We start from the raw sequence: 6,003 nt of genomic DNA on the forward strand, positions 1-6,003 counted from the left end.
ATTAAGCACCCCTGCGTTCAATCCCTGGGACCAAAAAAGAAAAAGTGTATTAAAGATAGTTCAGCATTAATTTATATGGGTTTTGATAAGGTAGCATTTACAAAAACTAATATCCACAATTTTTGGTTTAAGACAGGCTCTTGCTAAGTTGCTGAGGCTGGCTGCAAACTCACAGTCTTCCTGCCTTAACCTCTTAAATTGCTGGGATTACAGGTGTGGGCCACTGCACCCTATTTGATAGCTCTCAACAGGAGGATACATCCATATAACTCACACTCATATCAAGATATATTTTCCTCATTCCAGAAAACACCGCAGTGTCCCTTCCCATTCAATTCCTACTAATGTAGACAATAATAATTCTAATTTTTCACTATGATTCATGTATGTGTTTTCTATTGTTGCCATAACAAATTATCACAAATTTAGCAGCTAAAAACACCACAAATTTATTCTCTCTTTTGTAGGACAGACGTTCAAGTGGACTCATTTAGCATTCTGCTTACAAGGCTGAAATCAATTTTTCTTCTAGATGCTTTGGTGCTTTATAGTTCACTTTTTACATTTAAGACTCATCCATCTCTAATTAATTTTGCCTATAAGTTAGTATGAAATAGAGGAAAAAATTCATTTTTAAGAACCTTCTGATGTTTTTATACCTTTGTTAAAAATCAATTAACCACATAAATGTGTGGGTCTATTTCAGGATTGTGTCCTGTTTCATTGATTATTTATTTAGACTGAACTAATACTGCACTCTTAATTATCATAACTATATACTAATTTTTATAATCAGGTAGAGTTAAGTCCTCCAATGTTGCTCTTCTTTTTGAAGATTATTTAGGCTTATTTGGAACTATTGCATTTCTGTATGTTTCAGAATCATCTTGTCAACCTGCTTAAATTATTATTGGGATTATTTTGACACTATAGATTCATTTGCCGGGAGAGACTTCTTGACAAATGTTGAGGCTTCCAATCCATAAATATAGTATGTTTCTATTTAGGACATTTCAGTGTTCTCTAAGAAACACTTAGGGGCTGGGATTGTGGCTCAGTGGCAAAAAGCTTACCTTGCACTATTGGGCACTCAGTTCAATCCTCAACACCACATAAAAATAAATAAATAAATAAAGCTATTGTGTTTATCTACAGCTAACAAAATATTTTTTCAAAAAATAAATAGTAATGTTTATATATTTTTTTATTTGTAGATGGACACAATACCTTTGTTTTATTTATTTATTTGTATATGGTGCTGAGGATGGAATCCGGTACCTCACATGTGCCAGGCAAGTGCTCTACAACTGAGCTACAACCTCAGCCCAGTAATTTTTAGTGTAGAGTTCTTGCATATACTTGATAAACTTATTCCAAAGTATTATTCATTGTAAGTGGGTTTTTTAAAATTTTTCATTTCCAGGTGTTTGATCTGGTTAATAGAAGTGGAATTGGTCCTCTGATATCCATAGATATACAGATTAATTCAAATACTTAGTAGATTTCTTAAGATTTTCCAGGTAACCATGTTCTCTGCAAATGGAGACAGTTTTATTTCTGCCTCTTAGATTTTTGCCATTTTCTTGTTTTCTGTCTTTATTTCCCAGTCTGCCAATATAATGATGAATGAAAATAGTGAAAGTGGAGATCTTTGTGCCTAATCTTATAGGAAAATCAGTTACTATTTCATCTTTAAGTATTATGTTATGTGAAGTGTGCACAGCTGTCTTTATTCAGATTGTGGAAGGTTTCTTTTATTCCTGAATTTTGCTGAGCATTTTAATGCTGAATAGTTTTGAGTGCTTTTATGCATCTATTAATGGTTTTTTTCCTCCTGTATCTTTTTTTTCCCTCTTTTTGTACTGCTGGGGATTGAACCCAGTGCCTTGTGCATTTGAGGCAAGCACTCTACCAACTGAGCTATATCCCCAGCCCCCTCCTGCATCCTTTTAATGTGGTTAGTTATATCAATTGATACTCAACAGTTAAGCCATCCTTGCATTTTTGGTATGCTCTCATTTTATAATGATGTATTTTCCCTTTTATATATTTCTGGGATTCATTTTCCCAATTTTTCATAAGGATTTTTTTTCTCTTTTTTTTCTTTTCATACTTGCTAAGTTGTTAAGGCTGAACTTGAACTTGTGATTCTCTTGCCTCAGCCTCTAAATTACTGGGATTACAGGTGTGTGCTACCATGCCTGGCTTGCATCTACCTTTTGGAGGCATAGGGTTTAATATTCTTTTTAAGAAATGGGAGAAAAGAGCAAATGCTTTTATCAGGTTTTGCTAGGAGAGTGAATCTGGTCTCACAAAACACATTCTTTCCTGAAAGACTATTAAAAATTGGCATTCTTTTTTATTTATTTATTTTTTAGTTATAGGTAGACACAATGTCTTTATTTTATTTTATGTGGTGGGTGCTGAGGATTGAACCCAGTGCCTCACACATGCTAGGCGCATGCTCTACCTCTGAGCCACAACCCACCCTAAAATTGGCATTGTTTATTAACTAATGTTATCAAATCTACTGACATAAAGATGTTCATAATATTCCCATGTTGCAGTTGAATTCTTAGAAAAAGTAGTAACTTTTTTTTTTTTTGCAGTACTGGTATTAAACCAGGAGCACTCTACCACTGAGTTATAACCCTTGCCCCTTTTTATAATTTTATTTTGACACAGGGTCTAAATTGCCCATACTTCCCTTGAATTTGCAAACCTCTAGCCTTATCTCTTTCTCTTTCCTAGTCTCAGTCCCTGGGAGTACAGGCATGCATCACTGCCTGGGCTTGTTTTTAATTTTGACAGTTTGGGGTTGTTTTTTGTTGTTGTTGTTTTCCTTCAGAAACCATGCCAATGTTCATCAATATTAATAATATAATTAATAATATATAATAATAATATAATTAATAATAATAATCAATATTAATATTTTCAAAGAGGCATCTTTTGGCTTTTATTAACTTTTTCTATTTATTTGTGCTTTTAATTTATTCCCTCTATTATTTCCTTCCATTCATTTTGGCTTGGATTGGTATCTTTTTCTATCTCCATATGGTAGAAACTTAGATCATGGATTTTACACTCCTCTTCTTTTCTAACATCATCATTTAAAGCTTTACATTCCCTTCTAAGCACTGCCTCACTGCATCTTGCATACAATTAGAAAATGTTCTGAACTGGATGTATTTTTCACATCATCCAATCAAAACTATTTTCAAGGGCTAGGATTGTGGCTCAGTGGTAGAGTGCTCACCAAGCACATGCGGGGCCCTGGGTTCAATCCTCAGCATCACATAAAAATAAATAAATAAATAGTGTCCAACTCAAACTAAAAAAAAATTTTTGATATTTTCAAATTTTCCTTTTACATTTTTTATTCAACCCATGGATTGATTATAGATTAATTAATTACATTTAATTTTCAAATATTTGGGAGTTTCCTATCTTTGTTTTTTAATTTTAAAAATTTTGTGGGACTGGGGATTGAACCCAGGGTCACTTTACCACTAAGCCACATCACCAGATTTTTTTTATTATTTTGAACCAGGGTCTCACTAAGTTGCTGTGGTTGGCCTTGAACTTGTGTTCCTCCTGCTTCAGCCTCGTGAGAAGCTGGGATTACAGACATGAGCCAACATATCCAGCTTCTTGTCATATTTTATTGACCTCTACTGGAAGTCAATTGTAGTGGAGAATATTCTCAGACATTTTATCTTTCAGTTCTTACATTTTCATGTGGTTCCTGTCTGTGCGTGCACAGTGTGTGTGTTACTGGAGATTGAATACAGGATCACTCTACCACTGAGCCACATCTCCAGTTCTCTTAATTTTTTATTTCATGACAGGATCTCACTAACTTGACCAGGCTGACCTTGAACTTGCAATCCTCCTGCCTCAACTTCCCAATTACCTGGGATTATAGGTGTGGGTCACCAGCTTCTTTTGCTATAGTAATTTTTTTGGCTGAGATTACTCTTCTGGCCATTCATTATGAGAATATTTTCCTTCAAATCTTTGGACATCTTATTTTTTATAATAGTTGTTTGAAAGTTTTTATCTGCTTGTTCCAACATTTTAAAGTCAGTTTAATTGATGGATTTTTTCCCTTTGAAATAGGTCATATTTTCCTGTTTCTTTGTATATTTAGATTTTTTATTGTATGCTGGGCATTATTAATTTCACATTGTAGAGACTCTGGATTGAGTTATAATCTGGAGAGTACTGATTTGTGTTCTAGCAGAAAATTAATTTGGCTATATTCACACTAATTCTATTTCTCCTGTGGCAGGAGAAATATTCATTCAGTTCTTTTACATCCAACGGCCGTTTTCCTGACATCCTCTGGAGTCTCCCCAACCCCAGCTTGCATAGTCCAGTGACCAATATACATCAGGACAGATTTCATATGCAGTTTAGAGACTTTCCCCCTCTGAATCTCCCTCTTCCCAGGATGACCCTCATTGGTTTTCTAGCTGTTCTGCCAGGTTTCAGTTCTGTCCTCTTACCCTTCTGGTCAATGAGACTTCAGTTTTCTGCTACCTCATGTCACAGATACTGGGAGGTTTCGTTTTACGCAAAAATTCATAAGCACAAAATTCCACTTAGTGCATTTCTCATCTTTCAATTATTGACATCCTTCTAGTTTGGGCTTTCTTTTGTTTATTCTGGGATGCCTTTAAGTGGTTGTGCCCACCTCAAGAGATTATCCAGGTTGCGTAGTAATTGCTATGGATGTTAGTCTGAATGAACTATTCCATTACTACTGGAAGCTTGAACTCTCCTAGGAGCTCTGTTGAAAAATATCTCTTACCCTACTATCATGTTATTCTTCATGTGAACATAAAAGTCTTGGATGGTAACTAGGCTACCCTCTTGGATTCCATTCCTCAATATCTCCCTTCCCCGTCTCTGTCTTATACTTGACTTCTTGATCAATGTATTATCTTTTCTTAGACCACAAATGCTAGAATCTCTATCAGTAGCCTCTTTATTAATTGAATTTGAGTCTGCATTATACAGTAAGGCTATGGGGGAAATTACATTTGGATAGAAACCACATCCACAGGCTACTCTCAAATCTCTCCAGTCTTATACCCTCCCATTACAAACCAATTCTTACCACCAGTTATTGGAACCATTTGGTGCTGGAGGGTAGTTTACCAAAAAATAAAAATAAAAAAATAAAGAAAGAAAAAAAGAAAAAATCATTATAAACACTCTAGAGCAAAATTTTAGTTTATATACTTTAAGGAAACAGGAGGATGGAACCATTATAGATGTCAGGGGAATTCATGTTCTACATTAGCCAAGAGAACAAGATGTCACAAAAGTTGGGTGTGTGTCTGCAAAGCATGCTTTCTTTATATGGAAACCTATACTTCCAATTCTTTCAAACTCATACTTTCCAGTTACAAATTGTAGAATATATCTCAGACCTTGAGTTTACTCCTTACTGAGAGATGATGAATGAGTCTCAGTAAATTCAGCCTCTACAATATGGGGAAAGTTCCTATGCTTAGAGGAAGAATAGGACATAATCCCTGGAACACCGTGGGCATTAAAAATTGCATGCAGATACTCTGGACATGCACAAATTCTGGCCTAGTCTAATCCTGATAAAACCTAGAACAGGAAACATAAAATCAGAGACTTCATCTCCTTTCCTGAGCATGAACAATGCTAACCTAAAGTTTTGTTTTGCTGCTGTGGCCTGAACCCATGGCTTCACACACGCCAGGCAAGTGCTGTACTGAGCCACACACCCAAGCCAATATCTCCTGTGGATTTTCTGCCTCCCATCCAGAAGGCAGCATATATCAGCTGATCTCTGACAACCAGAACATACTTCTAGAGCACCTGGGCTAAGATTTATAAACATAAGATTCTTAATCTTTGCCCAATCAGCAGAAGTAACCATTTATGATCAGACAGGACAGAGATGTCCCTAAAGAAATAATAATTGGTATTAGAAGCAAAATATCAATGTAGTGAGCTGAG

The sequence above is a fragment of the Marmota monax genome, unplaced genomic scaffold (assembly GCF_021218885.2).
Source record: "Marmota monax isolate L192 unplaced genomic scaffold, Marmota_monax_Labrador192_F-V1.1 WCK01_AAM20220418_F8-fsc00148, whole genome shotgun sequence".
NCBI classification, from domain to species: Eukaryota; Metazoa; Chordata; class Mammalia; order Rodentia; family Sciuridae; genus Marmota; species Marmota monax.